This window comes from Panthera tigris, chromosome B4, assembly GCF_018350195.1.
Source record: "Panthera tigris isolate Pti1 chromosome B4, P.tigris_Pti1_mat1.1, whole genome shotgun sequence".
Taxonomy (NCBI): Eukaryota; Metazoa; Chordata; class Mammalia; order Carnivora; family Felidae; genus Panthera; species Panthera tigris.
This window is the reverse complement of record NC_056666.1, coordinates 21,290,615-21,310,156: the sequence shown is the minus strand read 5'-3', so window position 1 is coordinate 21,310,156 and position 19,542 is coordinate 21,290,615. Positions and strand designations below refer to the sequence as shown.

The 19,542-nt window shown below is 43.4% G+C and overlaps 1 long non-coding RNA gene across 1 annotated transcript; it reads right to left on the bottom strand.

Moving 5' to 3' along the window:
- Window positions 1-8,522, bottom strand: LOC122240247. Its single transcript, XR_006219682.1, has 3 exons — window positions 8,368-8,522; window positions 179-383; window positions 1-26 (listed from the first exon to the last, which is right to left on the bottom strand). It is a non-coding gene; the product is annotated as an uncharacterized LOC122240247 (long non-coding RNA).
- Window positions 8,523-19,542: the final 11,020 nt, after the last annotated feature.

Below are 19,542 nucleotides of genomic sequence, written 5' to 3'. Positions count from 1 at the left end.
CCAGGGTGGTTAAATGGGAACCTGTTCTAACTACAACAAAAGGGCCCAATGAACGTTTCCCCTGAGCCTTGCTCCTCAAGTGCACGGCCACCCCCAGGACACGGCCGCCCCTCCCCTCTCCCACGACTCCCTTCGTCCCGGGGACCAGAAAGCTCCGGTACAAAATGCTTCAACTGACTCATTAGTTTCACGAGAAAGGAGCAGCAAGCGGACAGCCGGTTTTCTCGTCCGACTGGGGCGCGGGAGCTAAAGAGGCAGCTGAAATATGAAATAATGCAGAATAAGATCTCCTCCGGTGCCCGGGGGTGCACGTTGATCCCTCTTCTATTACCGCATCCAGAGGAGTATTTCTTGTCAGGACACGGCTGGGAGTAGCTGAGTGACTGGAGAGAAAAGAACCGTGAGCCAGTGGGTTATTCAACTCCTCTCCTTCGCTGGTTTATAAAAATCTCTCTGCTGTCGTTTGTCGGCAGAAGTCTTTATTAAAAAAAAAAAAATCTAGTGCGGAAAAAAAAGAGACTCCTACAGCGTATGCCCCTGCAAAGAAACGGAGACCTTCCAGAATCCATCCTTATGCTTCAATCTTACGACTCTTACTCCAGTGAATGTAAACAAATTAACTAGGACAATACTCTTTTTAGCCAAAGGGGAGGAGGAAGCCCAAGGTATGTATAACCGATACTTCAACCATCCAACACGAAGAATGCAAAAGGGTTTTATGATCTGTCCACCTCAACTTCCCAATGAGAAAACGGTGGCCCGAAGGCTTAGTAACTGACCACAGCAACAAAGATAAAAGGTTAGACACTTATGGTGTTACCGCCAAATACCGAACATGTCTGCAAATCGTATTTGAAATTCATTTTGTTACCAGAAAGAGGTCCTAAATAATGAAGATCTGTATCTTCATTGCTAGCTCATAATACCGCATAATACGGTATTTTTGATATCGTGTTGTTGTTGCTTATGGTTGTTCGCATTTTATTAAAAAGTTTTTAATCTGCTAAATATGTCAATAGCTGCCCTTTCTTAAATACTTTTTGTAAAGCTATGGGGACTTCTTTTTTTCTCTGGAAATACACCTCCGAAATTTTCCTATGAAAATATAGTTCAACTGCACACGGTTTCCCCAGGACTCATTTCCTGGGGCACAAAGCAAGATGTATTTATGTGACGATTACTACTGCTCAGTGGCCTTTCAGAGTTACCAATGCAGAATGCCATGCAATAAATGGACGGGGGAATGATACAATTAAAAAAAAATCACCCTTTTATAATCAGTAAAATAGTCACTGACTCAAGCAAGAATCGGCAGGGGATTCTAAAACCCTGGGCGAACGACTGTTGGAAGAATGGAACAGTTACACATTTTCAAGATAGTGTTAATTATGAGGAAGAAAATGAGCCTCTACAACGGAAAAATGTACACGTCACCACCTTAACCAAAGAAGCAAAGGGAGCATCGCCGACAGCGGGGCAGGCTGACATCACGGGCCTCTGGGCGTGAGGCACTGAAGACGCCGCACCCCCCACCGCACCGCCTCCAAATTCAGGGAGCCCGCTGACACCTTCTCCGTGAAGCCTGGGAACCCTTCATCCTTCTCTCTCATTTCCCCGTAGCCCTGACACTTGGCATTCTCCCGTGGTACCTTTGCTTTCCCTGGGCTTCCGTGGCACCCGATTCTCTGGTCTCTCCCATGGCTCCCTTTCGGCATCCTTCGTCAGCCAGCCCTGGAACGAGTCCAGCTGTCCTAGGCTTGCCTCTGTCACCGCACCACACCTGCCTGCCCTTGGGTGATTTTGTCCGCTGAGTAGCTTAAGGACCACCCACACGATGAGACCCCCACATCTAGCTTCCTTCCATCCTCTCTGCTGAGTTCCAGATCCATATGCAACCACAGACGGGTACCTTGAGGCCGTCCCGTTTCAAACACCGTGCGCGAGAGGACTTCGCGTGTCTCCCCTGCCCCGCCCGACCCAAATCTGCTCCTCCTCTCATGTGCTCCAGCTCTCTGATCCCACGCTTTAAACCGGAACGCCAGGCCGTCCTCCGTGACTCTTTCCTTTTCCGTGCACCAAGCCCTGTTGCTTCTCCTTCTTAAATAGCTCTAGGATCTGCTCATCCTCACTTATCTGCCACTACCTTGGCTCAGGCCGCCATTATCTCCAGCAGAGATGACAAAAGTCCCCGATTACAAAACGCCCTCCCCTATTTGCACCGCTTCTTCTTCCTCACTGCCCCAAACTGTTCGGTGTTGTCACACAGAAATCAGAAAACATGCCGTGTGAATATCTAGAAGAGCACATAGGCAAGAGAAAAACCCGGCTGGGTGTGCCTGGCATGTCTGATGAATAGCGGGAAGGCCAGGGGAATGGGTGGAGCGAGCAGGAAAATATGCAGAAGTGCGAGCAGAGAGCTAAGGGGGTAGCGGGCATACCACCAAGGGCCTTGAAGGCTACCCTAAGGTTGGTGGCTTTTATTCTGAGCGCAGAAGTCACTGGAAGATGAGCAGGGACATGACATGATCTAACATACTTAAAAGGGTTACTGGCTGATGTACCAAAAAAATTGAAGCAGGGCAGAGGTCGCCACAGGGCACCCAGCACAGAGGGCACTTGAACAACCTGGCCGAGAGATGGGAGGAGTCCTGGGTCAGGGTGGCGGCAGCAGACAGACTTAGAGAGGTCCCTCGCCAGCTGTATTCTGATGGCAGAGCCAGAGAACTTGCAGATGTGAAGTACTAGAGAAAGGACACAAAGGGGCACCACTCCAAGGCTCTAGGTCCGAGCAGGGGAAGACGGGGAAGCCTACAGGAGGAGCAGGTTTGAAGGCTTGTTAATAAAAATGCCAGCTCAATATTCAAGTGGACACGTCAGGCAAGCAGCTGGATTTACGGATGCAGAAATTGGGGAGGGGCCCAAGGTGGCCATGTAAATTTGGGACTCCTCACAGCATTACGATGTTATTTAAAGCCATGAGCCTGGAAGATCCCCAAGTCGGTGAGTGTGGGAAGAACAGAGAGGCCCAAGGGTTTATCTTGGAGGTGCCCCAAGATAAACAGGTGGAGGAGATGGGGACGAGCAGACAGTGAGGCAGGAAGGAAACCACAAAAATGTGCCGTCCTGGAAAGAGATGACTGATAATTAACCATCGGGTTTGGCAATGTGGCCGACACTGGTGCCCTGAAAAAGGGCAGTTTAGGCGGAGGAGTGTGTGTGTGTGTGACTAGAATAGATCTGATAGAGAAGAGGAGGAAGGAAAGGGAGACAGTGCAGACAGGTCCCTCGGGAGTTCTGCAGGTAGCTGCAATGGAAGGTAAGATCAAGCGTACTCTTTATGAGGAGAAAGATCACAGTATCCTAGTATGCTGTTGGGAATTGTCCACTGAAGAGCGTAAGTTGATGATGATTTAGGAGAAAGAGGGGAGAGCTGTGGAGCTGTTTTTGACCTTGACCTTAGGTAGATGAAATATAGGAGAACAATGAAACTGTGAACATTTTATTGACTGTGTAAGCTTTAGATAACTATTCAAGGTGACAATAAGAGTTTTACAAAGCAATGCCAGCCTAACCGCCCAGTGAGGGGAAAACACTGTGCAATCTTTTCAGGCGCGGTTAGCAGGGAAAGGTGTTTTGGTTGTTTTAAGACCAAGTGGGATCAGAACTGGCTTTAATTGGAACTATGTGTTTAACCACAAGAGAAGCGGAAGACATTCTACTTAAGGCCGTTGAAAAGACCAACAGATGTGTATAACTATATTTTGTAAGCCTTCAACCAAGGGCAAGATCCAAAAGCCGTCCAGGGCCAACGCGTCTGTGTGACCTAAGCCGGGACTGGTCACACAAAGGCCACCTCAAATAGTGAAAAAAAGGACGGCAAGAGCAAGAGCGGGATTTGATTCTACCTCCCAGAATCTACACCGGTTTTGAGGGAAATGTGGGAAACCTGAACCCTGGCTATCACTGACACTGGTTATAGAAAGGAGTAGGAGAGCACCATGATAAAACGCTCTCCTGACCCTCCAAGTGTCTGTCCTGCGCGTCACTCCACCTACATTCTTGCCTTTAGCAAAGGTCTTTTATTATTTCTGTGGAATTCTAAGACGAGCACTGACTTTTGGTACTGAGATTTATAGTCTGGAAAGTTGCTATTATCTTCCCTTCTCCTTTTGGGGAGGAAGTGGAATGGGCTAGAGGGAAAAAAACCACTACTGTTTCCTGGAAGCATTGCCCTTAGGGTCTTTCCACACACAATACAACTGCTGACACCAGAAAGAGGGAATTCAAGAAGCACGAAAGTTCAGCGGGACTCCCGCCCTTCAGCTTCGAACCCAAGGTCTGAATCCTGGATGGGCCCCCAGATCCCTCTCCTATAGCTCTGTATTTTACCACATCTATTAGAGTGACTAATTCTTTTCAGACACTCCCCTTCTCCTATTTTTTTAGCTTAAACTTTAAAACTAAGATTTAAATTGTTAGGCAAAAGGGGCGCCTGTCGGTTAAGCGTCCGACTTCGGCTTAGGCCGAGATCTCGCCGTTGCTGAGCCCGAGCCCCACGTCAGGCTCTGTGCTGACAGCTCAGAGCCTGAAGCCTGCTTCCAATTCTGTGTCTCCCTCTCTCTCTCTGCCCTCTCCCACTCACGCTTTCTCTCAAAAACAAATAAAGGCTAAAAATTTGTTTGTTACATTGTCAGATGGAAGAATTACTCCTTTATCTAAACAAGCACGTTTTTCGGGGTGCCTGGGTGGATCACTTGGTGGAATGTCTGATTCTTGATTTCGGCTCAGGTCATGATCCCAGGGTCAGGGGATCAAGCCGCACATCGGGCTCTGCCCTGAGTGTGGAGCCTGCTGAAGATTCTCTCTCCCTCCCTCTGCCCCTCTCCCCCATTTTTCACGGCTCTTCTAATCCTTATCTGTACGTACCTTTTACACAATGTGTGTGAAAGGTTTCATGGGTAGGTAACAATGTTCACACTAGTTGTTCTTCAAGCACCAAATATGCAACATTTAACTGTAAATCTGCAGCCTAGAAGACACCATCAAGAGAAGATGGACCCTGCCTTGATAGCAAAATGGCCAGCGGGCAGCTGGGTGCTCTCGGGTCAGGATCAGGTCTGCATCACTTACGGAGGTTTCTTTAATCATGGTGTTAGGGGGTAAACTGTGTCCTCCCAAAATTCATATGTTGAAGTCCCAATCCTCAGTACCTTAGAAGGTAACAGTATTTGGTGATAAGGCCTTTAAAGAGATAAGGCCAAATGAGGTCATATGGGTGGACCCTAATCTCTATAGCTGTATTTCGGAGATGGGGCCTTTAAGGAGGTGATTATGTTAAAAATGAGGCCACAGGATGGGCCAAATCTGACCAGTGTCCTCACATGAGGAGGAAGAGACTCTAGGGCTGTGTGAGCACAGAGAAAAGGCCATCTGCAAGCCAAAGACAGAGGCCCCTCAGGAGAAACCAACCCTGCTAATACTTTGATCTTGAACTCCCAGCTTCCAGAACGATGAGAAAACAAATTTCTGTGCTTCAGCCTTCCAGCCTGTGGTATTTTGTTGTGGCTGCTCTGGCCAATTCACGTACTACGCTTTAGGAAACTAAGCTTTGAGTGCAAATTGCATTATGTGTAAGCTCTGCAGCTTCACCAGACAGCAATTGAGGCGCCGGTACACACAACACACAACCAGTGACCACTTTAGGAAGGAGTAAGGTCACTTGGACACCGGTGGCCAGAGAGGACTCAACGTTGGGCTTCTGGTCCTTTTGAGTGGGGGTAGAGGTGTTTTCTGTCCTTAGTCCAGGTCCCCTGCACCTCAAGTTGGCCCTTTAGGGACCGCGTGTCTTTCAGATTCCCTCTGCGCTCTCTCTTGCGATCTTCGCTACCAAAAGATTTGGTTGCTCTTATTATTGTGCTAGATAGCTACGCAGCTTTACCTTGAACTATGCTTTGATACACTTGGATTCCTCTGGGTTCTTTTCTCGCTTTGTGCTGTGATTGGCACAGGCGATCTTTCTTGTTGGCAATATATTCCAAGAGGTGGGCTTAGATTTTCTCATCTGTAAAGAACACCCTCTTGGGGTACCTGGGTGGGCTCAGTTAGTTTAGCGGCCAGCTCTTGAGTTCAGCTCAGGTCAGGATCTCACAGTTTACGAGACAGAGTCCCGTGTTGGGCTCTGCGTTGACAGTGCAGAGCCTAAGATTCTCTCTCTCTTGCTCTGCCCCTCCCCTGCTCGTGCCCTTGCTCTCTCTCGCTCTCTCTCAAAATAAATACATAAACATTTAAAAATAAAATAAAATAACCTAACACCCTCTCTCGGTCATATGGTCACATACTGGTTACCTCCTTCTGGTTTTGTTCACCTTTCTGGTCACAGCTGCTCTGCTACCCAGTGTCACACACAAGGCGGCCTTGTTTCAATAAAGACTTGTCGAGACTAAGGAAACCTATCAGGAACTGGCACAAAAAGAATCCCCAGCCCATTGTAATTTGCAGACTAGTCTTCTTTCCCACCCCAGTGACTGGACTGGTTTAACCAGTGCTCAGGATGGTTTCCTAGCAGAGTATTTCTAGAATGTTTTCCTGAAACAACAGTTTTCTCCAGGATACTTCTTACTTTCCTCTCTCGATTTGCTCTTGACGATCTCAAAGACAAAGTCATAGGGGCCTGGCCTCTTGCGTAGCACAAATCTCAGTGCTGTGGAACCGTCTTCTGTCACCAACAACATCTCATTTCTCTCTCAACCTTCCCTAAGTCTGTAACGTAGGTTAAATGTAGCTATACTTTTGTCCTTTGTATTTGTTTATGTAATTATAATTACCATTTACCGTATGCTAAGGGCCAGTCATTGTGATGAAGCATTTAAAATGTTTTTCATTTAATCTGTACAATAACCCTACTATTACCATTATCCTTATTTTACAGAAGAAAAACACAGGCTTAAGCTTACCAAGTTCAGAACATGCCCAACATGTCAACACCAAACTCTTACCTGTCTATAATTTTTAACGGGTGCCTAATAGTTTTTGGAATTGAACTTTTCTGGATTACTTAAGCATTCCTTAACTGATGGACATTTGGGTTACAGCCAGCTTCTGGTTCTTAAGAGTGGTGCTGTTAAAAACATTTTTGTACATATAACTTTGTTCTTTTGAATTATTTCCTCAGAATAAATTCCCAGGAGGGGGTGTCTGAGAAGTTACAAAGCTCCTGTTATGTTTTGGTGTCTGGCCAGATTTTAAATGTTGCTGAAGACGTTAGATCCCCCAGGCAATTCATCAAGGCTATTTCTGACAACACCAGAACAAACATAAAAGCCAAGCTGCCATTGAAACCACTATCCTATAAAAAGGTAATGAGGAGAGCTCCGGCCCACAAGTATGATGTTTCCATCCCCTGTGGTTCTCAGGAAGCCAACGCTTGACACACAGTAGGTATGCAACAAATATCATCAGGCTGGCTGACTAAGACACCATGGGGTGCTGAAGGTCATGCCTGGAAGTCATGTTGGATCAGCTACTACTTCACGCAGCCTGTGCTTTTATTTATTTAAAACTATATTTTGAGAACTTCAGGGGATGAAAAGAATTCCAAGTGATTGGTACATTTCAGAGGAGACAGGTATCTTGAAATTTCCTCAGCGGACATATAACAGAATCGGATTCAGAGATGGGACAGCTGGGCAGTTGCCCAAGAAGCCAATCCACCGGGAGCACTAAATTACCCTGAAATAGATCTGAAATACAGTGCCAGTTGACACAGGTCTCCGCAGGTGACTCCAAACTAAAAGATGACATGCGAATGCGCCCCAATCCAACAGAGGAGCCAAAGGCATGTTAAAGAAACACGGACACATCACACTCACACACACACACACACACACATTTTCACTGGTCTCAGAGCCACTGACAATCAATGATTATCAGTCTAAAGGGGAAGTTATTAGCCTACACGTCTCCCTAGATCTGGGACACACACAAAGAAATAGAGCAGGGCAGGAAGCAAATCCGCAGGCGTCCAAAGTCTGAACCGCTCGTTTCTCCCCTGGGAAAAGAAGCATGCAGAATTTAAGAGGGCGACAGTGTTAACAGATCACGGGCCAATACAGGAGGGAGCATCGTTTGCCTGGAGTCTGGGGACAAGCGTCAGGGGCTCCTGAGCCCGACATTTTACCAAGGAAATATTCAGGGACACCCACCCACGTCCGTCCAAATGTACAACCCACTGTCCTGAACAGCACACAGGGGCGCAGCCAAGAAGTTTCTCTAGAAGGAAGAGTCACGTGCAGAACCAGCACTCGGACCCCCAAGTTCAGGCGGGTGAAGTGAAACCGCAAGCCGGGAGGCGGCGGCAGCGGGGCCTACCTGCGTTCGCGTGACCTGCCCCCGTGCCGGCGCCGCCGCTGCCCGCTAGGCCCGCTCCGGTCCGCCGGGCTACTTCTCGGAAGGGCAAGGCCCAGAACGCCCGGAGCAGGCGCGCCATGACGCCGCGTGCGGGCCGCACAGAGCAAACGCACGCAGTTCCCGCGCGCCCCGCCTCCCCCCGCGCGCCCCGCCTTCCCCCCGCGCGCCCCGCCTTCCCCCCGCGCGCCCCGCCTTCCCCCCGCGCGCCCCGCCTCCCCCCGCGCGCCCCGCCTCCACCCTCCCAACCCCAGTCACCACCCTGCTCCTCCCCCTCCCAAGTCCCTCCTCCTAACCCTTTCCCGCCCCTGCCCCTACCGCCCTCCCCTCCTCGGGGCCCTCCCTGGCCCCCTCTCCTTTGCACCGCTCTCCCTTCCTGCTTGCTCCAGCGCTTCGCTGGGCTCCTACCCCCTCCCTGCGCCTCCCCTGGCCCTGCCCTCCACCACCTTCCCCCACTCCACTTCCCAACCGCCCCCCCCCCCCGCAATGATCTGTTTTACTTTGCATTTTCTAGAATTGAATATATTGTGGAACTATAGGTTATTCTGCATTTTCTTGCGTTGCGTATAAATGGAATCCTTGTTCGTGCTGAGTAGTATTCCAATTGTGGATATTACACAATGGGCTTGTCACCTATTGATAGATACGTATATTGTTTCCAGTCTTCCCCTATTAGAAATAGAGCTGCTAGGAACATACCTGTACAAATCTTTGTATGCATATGTGCTTTCTTTTCTCTCGGGTAAATAATATTATCAAAGACGTCACAGCACTGCAATGTTAAAGTGACCAACCTTGTTTTGGATAATTCCAGTGATGTAATTTTTCCGGTGTTTTGTTTGCCATGTTGTCAGATTGTACACATACAGTTTGTATTCAAATGAGATTACTTTAAGTATGCTGTGTGCTTGGGATCCAAGTGGCTGAGATCACTCACTTAGGCCATGCCTAAGTTTAGAGCTAGAAAGTACTTGCAAGATCATCTGGCCACTTACTTTAACGTTGGTTGTTCACGGGGAAAAGGGGGCCAGTGTGGCTAGTGGTTTATCAACATCACACAACCAACCAGTATGTAGGAATCAGGATTAGAAGTGTGGCTTCCCAAAGCCAGGTGTCACCAAGTGGGAGACAAGAAGAGAAGTCAGAAGGATGTTCCTGAGATTTTCTTGATAGATAGATGGATATAGATGAGCTAGAGATAGCGATATAAAGATATAGTGATATAGATAGATACACACACACACCTCCCAATGCCAATTCTTAGACTTTCTCCCAATTCTTAGACTTTCCACATGAAAGGTACTATACAAAATATCATCTGGTAGGTACCTTTAGCACCAAGCACCTCCCTTCCTCCAATCTGTACCTGCAGAGCTTGGATGTACTGTTTAGTGTATGCTTTACTCACAATGCAGCAGCTTTCTGTATTCTCTGAGATTTCTCCTGCCATCCCCCCTTCCTCTCTTTTGAATTTTGATAAATGAGTTTCCAATAACCCTGTGCATCTTTTTGAGCTTTTGCTGCACAATTTCAACTCAGAAATGGTGGCAAAGCTGACAAACCATACCACTGCATTTGAAGCCTTTTTTCTTTTTTCTTTTTAATCTTCGCTAGCCCAGCACTGTAAGTTTCAGCCTTGTTCATTCTCCTTCAACACCGCATGGTGCGTAACTCACTGGTGGGAAGCTCCTCGGTAGATCTTCCAAAATGACAATAAATAAATAAGAGAATGAATCCAGGATGTATAGGCAAAGGTACAGATGTAGATCTCTATACACACATATATATGCTGGATCAGAAAATATGGATTGCATTTAAAAATTTTTTATTTATGTAATTTTATTAACAATTTGGTTTAGAGCTTTTGCATTCGTGTTCATGAGGGATAGCAGTCTGTAGTGTTCTTTTCTTGTAATGTCTGACTGGTTTTGTATTTGACTCAGTCAGGGAGATTAAGTCGCTTGTCCATGGTCATTCTGCTGGTTAGTTGAAGAGTTTGTAAAGTCCCCCTCAAGTTTAGATTTTAGAAACTATCAAGAAATAGCAGAAGGGTAACCCACTCATCTTTACCATCCCATCCCAATAAAGAAGTTTATTCCCAAGAAATAAATTTAACATTGTGACATTGTAAACTGGCCTAAGACCCAATTCTGGGTATCTTACATTCCTAAGATGCATGACCTTGGTCGAATATCCAGTTTCCTTATCCCTAAACTGGGGATATTGCAAGGATTAGAGACAATGCATAGTGAAACACTTAGAAATCCTCTGGGATATAGTTGGTTTTAATAAATGTTAATTACTGTTATGAAGATGTAATGAGGAAAACACTGATTGGTAAGCAGAGTTGCTAACCAATCCACCCCTGCACTTCTGTGCACCCCCCACTCTCACTTTGGAAAGACATTCCAAAACATGGAGGGCCTCCCTCCCTCGCTACTGCCATTCTCCCATACACCTGCTATGAGGACTCTTTGCTCAGGCCCTTTCTTGTGTTGAAATGCCCCCTCTGCCCTCGACCATTTGTCTAAGTCCAACTTAACCATGACGACCACGCACCAATTTCTCATTAGCCAAATGGAAACCCCGGTCTGAAGAAAATCCTAGGTAATGTTTTACCTCATATACTGAGCGGTAGAGACTACAAGCTGCCTGTCTGATATCCGTTATCCTCTCTTTATTTACAGAAAGATCTTTGATTTTACTGAGGGTAGCAAAGTGCCTAGCTAAAATGTTTCACCCAACAGCTCCCTTGTTGCTAGTGGCGGTCATTTGATGCAGTTGTGCGCAATGACAAAAAGCAGACATCATAGGAAGACTTCCAGGAAAACCAGTTACAGAAGAGCTAACTTGGCTGGCATTGGCTTTCCGCTTTTCCTTTTCTTTCTGTCCTGGAAATTAGTGATGATGGCTAGCGCACTGGCAATCTCCTGACATAAATGTTCATGAGTCCCACCCCCTGATATCAGAGTAAAAGTCAGTAAGTTGGCCTGGGTCTCTGATGACACTGTGTAACCAACGTAATGGATTGCCTCTCTTCAGATTTCTCATTACATGAGAGACAAGTCCATCTTTTCTTTAAACCACTGCTATTTGGATTTTCTGTTGTGTAGAACTGATACACTCCGTTATCTGGTGTTCTGCGTTTGATTGTGAGCATCTCTTGGAAAGGCAAGGTTCTGTAACTTTGTGTATCTAACATACGTCCCTGTAGACTGTAGTAAATAAGAAACTATTGTTCACAATAAAACCCTTAAAAAGATAGAGTGACCCAGAAAATGGGAGATCAGCTCAATCGCCAGTTTGCTTTCCCCATGAAGAAAAAAGCAAATCAAACAAACAAGCAAACAAACAAACAAAACAAACACAACCAAACTATTTAGGTATGATGAAATGGAATAAGCCGTGTGCATTTTCTCCCCATTGAACAAAACATATGCCTCAAGTTCAGTATCGATGCCCATTTTTTCCCTATGGCAATCTAGAAAAGTCCTAGAAATGAACCAACTGGGATGTTTCTAACTAACATCCGTAGACATTTTAAAGTATTAAAGGGAGCGAGTGAATAAATGGTGTGATAGAAAAGCAGAATGAGATAGACCCTGGGTCTTGTCTTCAGCTTCTCCCTAACCAGATACAGGTTTGGGGGCCTTGGTTTGATGATCTGTAAAACGGCACAAGTGCAGGGCAGGGGCCTAGAACTTGAAATTGAATCATATCTGAACTCTCGTAAGTCTGTAACCATATGATTTTTGGTGAAAAATGGAACGTTATAAGCTCCTGCTGACCAGAAAGCTGAAGATTAAAATAACATTCAAGTTAATTTATAGATTTAAGCAATATCATTTATAATTCCATCGGGTTACTTTGTTGAAATTGACAAAACAACTAAAATAAGTGTGGGGAAAAATGCTTTTGTAATAATATATGGCTATACCATATATTACAGTGCCTTTTTAGGAAATGGTATTTATCAAAATGGGCTAATCCAAACTTAGGCCTGGGAGATACATAGAGACTCTTCAGATCAATATATATTTAAGCCATTATAAACAATGGGATATAAAATTGTTCAAGCTGTGTTTTGGGGCAAAGTGACCATCAATACAGGAAAATAACCTTAGAGTCTAAGGTTTAGAATGATAATTTATTCCAACCAAAAGAAATAATTTTTGAGTTAAATTTAGTGTCATATACATGCGTATATACATATATATCTATGAAACAAAGCAAGACTATACATATCCATTTGGGAAAAAAAGGCTTTGAGGCTATAGAAGCAGTCAAAGGAATTTCCAACGAACCAATGCAAATATCAACAGGTTCAGGTACAGGAAAATTAAAATGCATACCTACTGGAGGTGACTGACTCAGTCGGTTAAGCATCTGACTTTTGATTTTGGCTCAGCTGATGATCTCACGCCTCATGAGTTCAAGCCCTGCATTGGGCTCCGTGCTAATATCATGGAGCCTGGTTGGGATTCTCTCTGTTTCTTTCTCTGCCCCTTCCCTACTCGCACATGCTCACTCTCTCTCAAAATAAATGTAAAAGATTAAAAAAAAACTTTAAAATGCATACATATTGACCACAAAATACAAAACAATAAATGATTAATTCCTGTATTAGTGAGGGCTCTCCAGAGACACAGAACCAATGGGAGATGTATATAATATAGAAAAACTCATTTGAAGGGATTGGCACACGTAATTATGGAGACTGAAAAATCTACAGGTTGGAGAACCGGGAAGCCTGTAGTTCAAGTCCTGAGAGATGGAGAGTGTTCAGAAGCAGATGTGCTGAGGGTTTGACCCAGCTCAAGGAGTCAGGCCGAGAACAAGTCAACCTTCCTCTGCCTCTAGTGACTGGATGCTGGCCCACGCTGGAGAGAGTCACTGCCTTTACTCAGCCCACCGATTCAAACATTAATCTTGTCTAGAATCGCCCTTTCTAGACGACACACACAGAAATAATGTCTAACTAGTTATGTGGGTGTCTCGTAGCCCAAACTGACACATAAAAGGAACCATCACAGTCCCAAATCGGAAAAATAAAAAGGAAAACAACAATGCAGGGCTTGAACTCATGAGGCGTGAGATCATCAGCTGAGCCAAAATCAAAAGTCAGATGCTTAACCGACTGAGTCAGTCACCTCCAGTAGGTATGCATTTTAATTTTCCTGTACCTGAACCTGTTGATATTTGCATTGGTTCATTGGAAATTCCTTTGACTGCTTCTATAGCCTCAAAGCCTTTTTTTCCCAAATGGATATGTATAGTCTTGCTTTGTTTCATAGATATATATGTATATACGCATGTATATGACACTAAATTTAACTCAAAAATTATTTCTTTTGGTTGGAATAAATTATCATTCTAAACCTTAGACTCTAAGGTTATTTTCCTGTATTGATGGTCACTTTGCCCCAAAACACAGCTTGAACAATTTTATATCCCATTGTTTATAATGGCTTAAATATATATTGATTTGAAAGGGGAGCATTGTAATAACCTATAAACATTTACTATTATAATATAAGGGAAATTAATATTATCTATATGGGCAAACTCAGATCTGACTGGACAGATGGTAAAAGCATAGAGCAGATGGTTTGCACAAGGGAAAATACAAATAGTGAACCGACGCTGGGAAGGCTGTTTAGCTTCCCTAATAATTAAAGAATTGCAAATTACAATAACCTAATATACAATTTTATACATATTAAATTATTAATGGCAGGTTTTTTAAACCAAAGTTAATTGTCCTTTGGGGACTCAGGTATACTCATACACTGAGTATTAGTACGTGGCATCATTTTTCCGGAAAGAAATCTGACAACATGAAGATCACCGAACTTCGGCACATCTGCTTTGGAGAGCAAATCCTATGGAGAGAGTTCAAGAAGGGGGGAAGTACCCAATTTTTGCAAAGGTGTTTATAGCTATGCTTTTCACAATAGTAGAAGAGGCTAAAATCATCCACAGCCAGGAAATGGCTGCAGAAATCTTGACACATACAGTGAAACATTATATAGCCTTTAAAACATCAAATATGAAGATTATCTGGGTTTATGGCATGATCTCTGTGAAATAATGTCGAGGGGAAAGGTAGAAAACAAAATAGGTAATACCCAAGAATAATAACATGTAAATGCGTGCGCTGTGAAACCGTGTTCTGAAGCATAAAATTTTGGAGAAGATACTGTTTTTGGTGAAAAGATACAGTTTTTGGACTCTCAAAGGATTTTCTTCTTAATTTTGCAAATGCTCATATTCCTTTTGGATAAATTAGAAAATAGAGGTGTGCAAAAAAATTCTTAAGCACTGTCTCAGAAATCTTACTGGTAATACGTGGTATATATTCTTTTAATCTTTTTCATATATACTTTGGTTAATATGTTTTAAATACTTCCCTTTCTCCTCGACCTGTACTCTGAGTTTTCATTAAAGAACAAACTCCTCCCCAACCTGGGTAACTGTACCGCCCACCCCATTCTCAGTTACATCATTTGGATAGGATGGGTTTAGAGCAAGGTTTCTCAACCTCAGAACTTCAGACATTTGGGGACAAATAATCCATTGATGTGTGTTGGAGGGAGGGTGGGAAACCCTTATGCAATGAATGCATTGCACAGTTTTTAGTAGCATTCCTGGCCTCTTACCCACTAGAGGCCGGTAGCATCCTCCTCCAGTTGTGACACTGACAAATGTCCCCTGGGGGCAGCTTCACCCTCGGTTGGGCACCATTCTCGGGGTTACGAATAACTGCATCCTAAAACCCTTTAAACTATTGTTTAGGGTCTTTTTCAACCTCACATAAGAAGTGTCATATTGTTGGTACGCTTTGGCAACTTGATGTTATCATTCAGTATTTTATTTTTTAAAGATGTATTGAGATGGACAGACGAATATAGATTTAGTTCATTCCTTCAACTGCTGTATAGAATATATTGTACCGATAAACCAGAGGATATTCGTTATTCTACTTAGAGAACATAGGATGTTTTCATTCTTCAGCTATTACAAACCATGCTACCATGCTACGAGTGCATAACTTTGTACAAACCCTGTTTGCGTGGGATTTCTCTAGTCTAGACATCTAGAAGTGAAATTGCTAAACGGAAGAACAATGCACCTTCAGCTTTTTCAGGCCTTCCGTATCGCTCTTCAGAGCGGTGGTACCAACGTGTACCAGCCCCTGTTTCCCCACATCTTCGTCAACATTTAGTATTACGAGATTTACTAATTTTTCCCAATGTAATGGGTACAAAATGGGGTTTCATTAATTTTTAGTCTTCATTTCCTGGGTTGTTAATGGGGTTGAGAATCTTTTCAGACCTTTACTACCCACTGAGTTTCTTCTGTCTGTGAATTGGGTGCGTTCTGGTCTCTTTTTCTTTTAGATTGTTTTTCTTTCTATTAAAGCTCGTTAGAATTCTTTGTAATTAGGCATACCGATTTGTTTTGTGATTGTACGGGTTTCAATCGTTTTCTCCCCTAATGTGAATTGGATGTTTACTTTGCTCATATCTTTTGTACGGAAGTTTTCACTTTTAAGTAGTCAAATGATCTACTTATACCTTTAGAGTTTGTTTATATCCTCTTATGTGTTTATCCCCTTATGTTCATGGGTTGGGTGGGTCTAATATTCCACAAACAGTATACACGGTTGCAGTCATACTGTGTGTACCCTGTTCCACTTGCTTTTCTTATATTTTGTTTTCAAATTTTACCTGTATGGCTTTTAAAAATCTATCTTATTTTTTTGAATGGATCTTTTGTAATAATGACATTCTCTTATGTTATCTTCTGAAGCTTAAAATTTTATTTTTCCCATTTGAGTTTTTGGCCCTCTTGAAATTAACTTTTGCGTATGAAGTAAGGGTCTAATTTTGTCTTTTTCTACACGGAAAGTCAATTGTCAGAACTACTTATAAATGTTCATTTTTTTTTAAGTGTATTTATTGGTCTTGAGAGAGAGAGAGAGAGCATGAACAGGGGAGGGGCAGAGAGAGAGAATCCCAAGCAGGTTCCACGCTGTCAGTGTGGAGCCCAGTGCGGGCTCCTACTTAACGACGCGTGAGATCATGACCCACGATGAAACCAAGAGTCAACCGCGACTGAGCCACCCAGGCGCCCCTAAATGTTCATTTATTAAACCATTTATTAAAGAGTCTCTTCTGTTCCACTGGCCTCTATGTTTATCTCTATACCAATATCACACTGTTTCAACACTGTCATTTTATTTTGTTCAATGCTATAATTTTATATTAAGCTTGAATTTAGCAAATATAAATCTCCTTTCTTCAAAAATGTATTGGCTATTCTTGGCTTTTCGTTCATCTAAGTAAAATACAGAATCGCCTTCCATGTATTTAACTGCATGAAAATAACTCTGTTGGAATGTTGGTTGGAAATCCATTGAATTTATAAACTAAGGGGTAAACAACTTCTATTTTTGATAATGTTGATAAAAGTAACGTAGCTCTTCATTTATTTAGGTTTTCTTTTGTATTTTTCCATAGTCTTCTGTTACTATCAGTAGAAGTGTTGCCATACTTTGTTTGCTACAAGAAACTTGGTAGCTTTGGTGGCTATTGTATGTTTAATTACATATTCTCATTATTTACTGTTTGTATATTTGAATGTAATTTTGGCATATCAATATTTTACCCAGTAGTCTTTCCAAACGTTCTTCTTATATTCAATAGTTTGTCTTAAAGTTTCTCGAATTGTCTATGAAAACAATCTTATAGTTATATCATCTTTCTTTCTTTCTAGTCTTTATATCTTTAGTTTCTTATTGTGCTGGTTTAGACCCTCATAAATGTTGGACAGATATATTGACAGCAGGCGCCCTTTTTTGTTCTGGCTCTAGAAGAAATGCTTCTGACATTTCTTCAGTGTACATGACGTTTGTTGTGACTTTTTGGTAATCTTTACTAGGATGGAAATGCTCCTTTCTATCCCTAGGATACTAAGAGTTTTTATCCAGAATGAGTGTTGACTTTTATTTGTTGGCTTTCCTGTATCTAGTGAGATGATCATGCGGCCTTTCTTTTTTACTATGTTCATAGTACCGTATATTACAGTTAATATTACAGTAATAGTTTTTCTACCAGGAGCAAACCATCGTTGAAATCTTGAGATCAGCTCAGCTTGGTCGTGACGTATTTTTTACACATTGTTAGATTGCCAATATTTTATTTAGGATTTTCACATTTATATTCAAAATTGAGTTTACTTTGTTGTCCTCCTTTCTCGTGGCGTCGTTGGCCGGTTTTAACATCAAATTTATGATAGCCTCACCAAATAAGTCTAGAAGCTTTTATGTATATTGCTCAAAATCAATCGATGTAGCTATGTATCATAATTTTAATGGTTTCCCTGTTATTTGGATGTATCATAATTTATTTATAGATTGAAGAAGACACCATGTGTAGTTTGTCAGTAATTTTAATTGTGAGGATGGTAAATAATTAATAAAACCAATTTTAAAATAATCTGTTATTTTCCTTTATAAGATTTTTTACACTAAACAAATTTTAACGTTTTATTTTTTGAGAGACAGAGAGAGACAGAGTGTGAGCAGGGAAGGGGCAGAGAGAGAGGGAGTCACAGAATCCGAAACAGGCTCCAGGCTCAGAGCTGTCAGCACAGAGCCCGATGCAACTCTCGGACCCACGAATGCAAGACCATGACCTGAGCCGAAGCTCAACGGACTGAGCCACTCAGGCGCCCCAATAATCTGTGATCTTCCTGACTTCTCTGGTTCTGCCCCCATATCGTAAAAATTTCCTGGCCAAATTGGTGTGACTGGCACTGACTTTTTCACTGAGGTTCAATTCTCCCTCTGGAGGGAGAGGACTGGCATCATTTCAGATGGCCTGTGTTGGTCCAGGGAACTGTGGGTTGGCCTTTGATTTCCTGGTCCATCTTGTCTCTATCCCCAGACTATGCTGATTCATTTTTTTCCCCTGTGAAAACACGAAGGCTTTCTTTGCCTTTTGTGCTCCTCAGAAGCCTCTGCTTGCTGAACCTAATCTAAATTCGCTTCTATGCTCTTCAAGGGACCCAGCCCTTACCTGACACTCTAGAATGATCCAGAGAACTGAATTCTGACTCAGAGTGATTTCCCTGTTAGTCCCTCCTTCCACTCCCTTTCCTTTTTATGAGCATTCCTGTTTATCCATATACATTACAGTTTTAGGACAGTTTCCACTGTTTGTTGTTGTTGTTGTTGCTGTTTGTTTGTTGTGGTAGCTTTACAAGTACTCAAACCGGTCCTTAAAACCCAAGTATCACCCTTCTGGGGCAGACGAATATTTCAGCAAGGAGGGAGGTCTAGATTTTCCTCCCATTGCATTTTAATTGGGTCAACCGAACAAGGCTTTCAGAGGAAACATCATTGTGCCTTTGAGCACCTTCGGCAACTCCTTCAAAATCATGGTGGCAAATCTCTGAACATATTTCCCGGGGCTGGTGAATCTCCTCTCTCCAGATGGCTCACCACAACAAGCTAATCCCACTTCATGTTACTGGTAATTGCATTCTCCCATGAGAAGGAAATTGTATGAGATCCGTGAACATTTGATGTATGGATATTTCTAAACAGCCTGACTTGGAAAAGATTAAAACAGCCTTGTATTCCCAATCCCTCAGACCTCCTCACGGGCAGGACCCAGATTTTAATCTGCTCCAGGTGGCAAAATTCGGGAAGGCTTATAGCTCTCGGCATCTTCAATTAATGCCAAGTGTAATCATAGTTGGCAGAGTTCAGGGTGTTCTGGCACATTTAAGGGATGGGCATAGAACCTCTCTGCCAAGTCCTCAGACTACTATCTTTTGGATTGCACTTTTCATAATCAAAAGCTCCTGTGATTAACGAGCTCCAGGCAATGGGTAATCCCCTACACTTAAAAAATCAGAACCATGGGGGGAAAAAAAAAACAAACGAAGAACGAATTATTCCACACAGCCCTGGGTTTCTCAACCTCCGAAGCTTTGTGCAAAGCCTCTCTTGTAGGACCTTTGCCATGCAGACAGCTGAGCCTGATTGAGTTGTGTTATGTCTGAGTGTGAGCGAGGTTGTCTGCTGTTCCACATCCATGAGTGTATCTGTTTTAGTTTTGCCCATGAGCT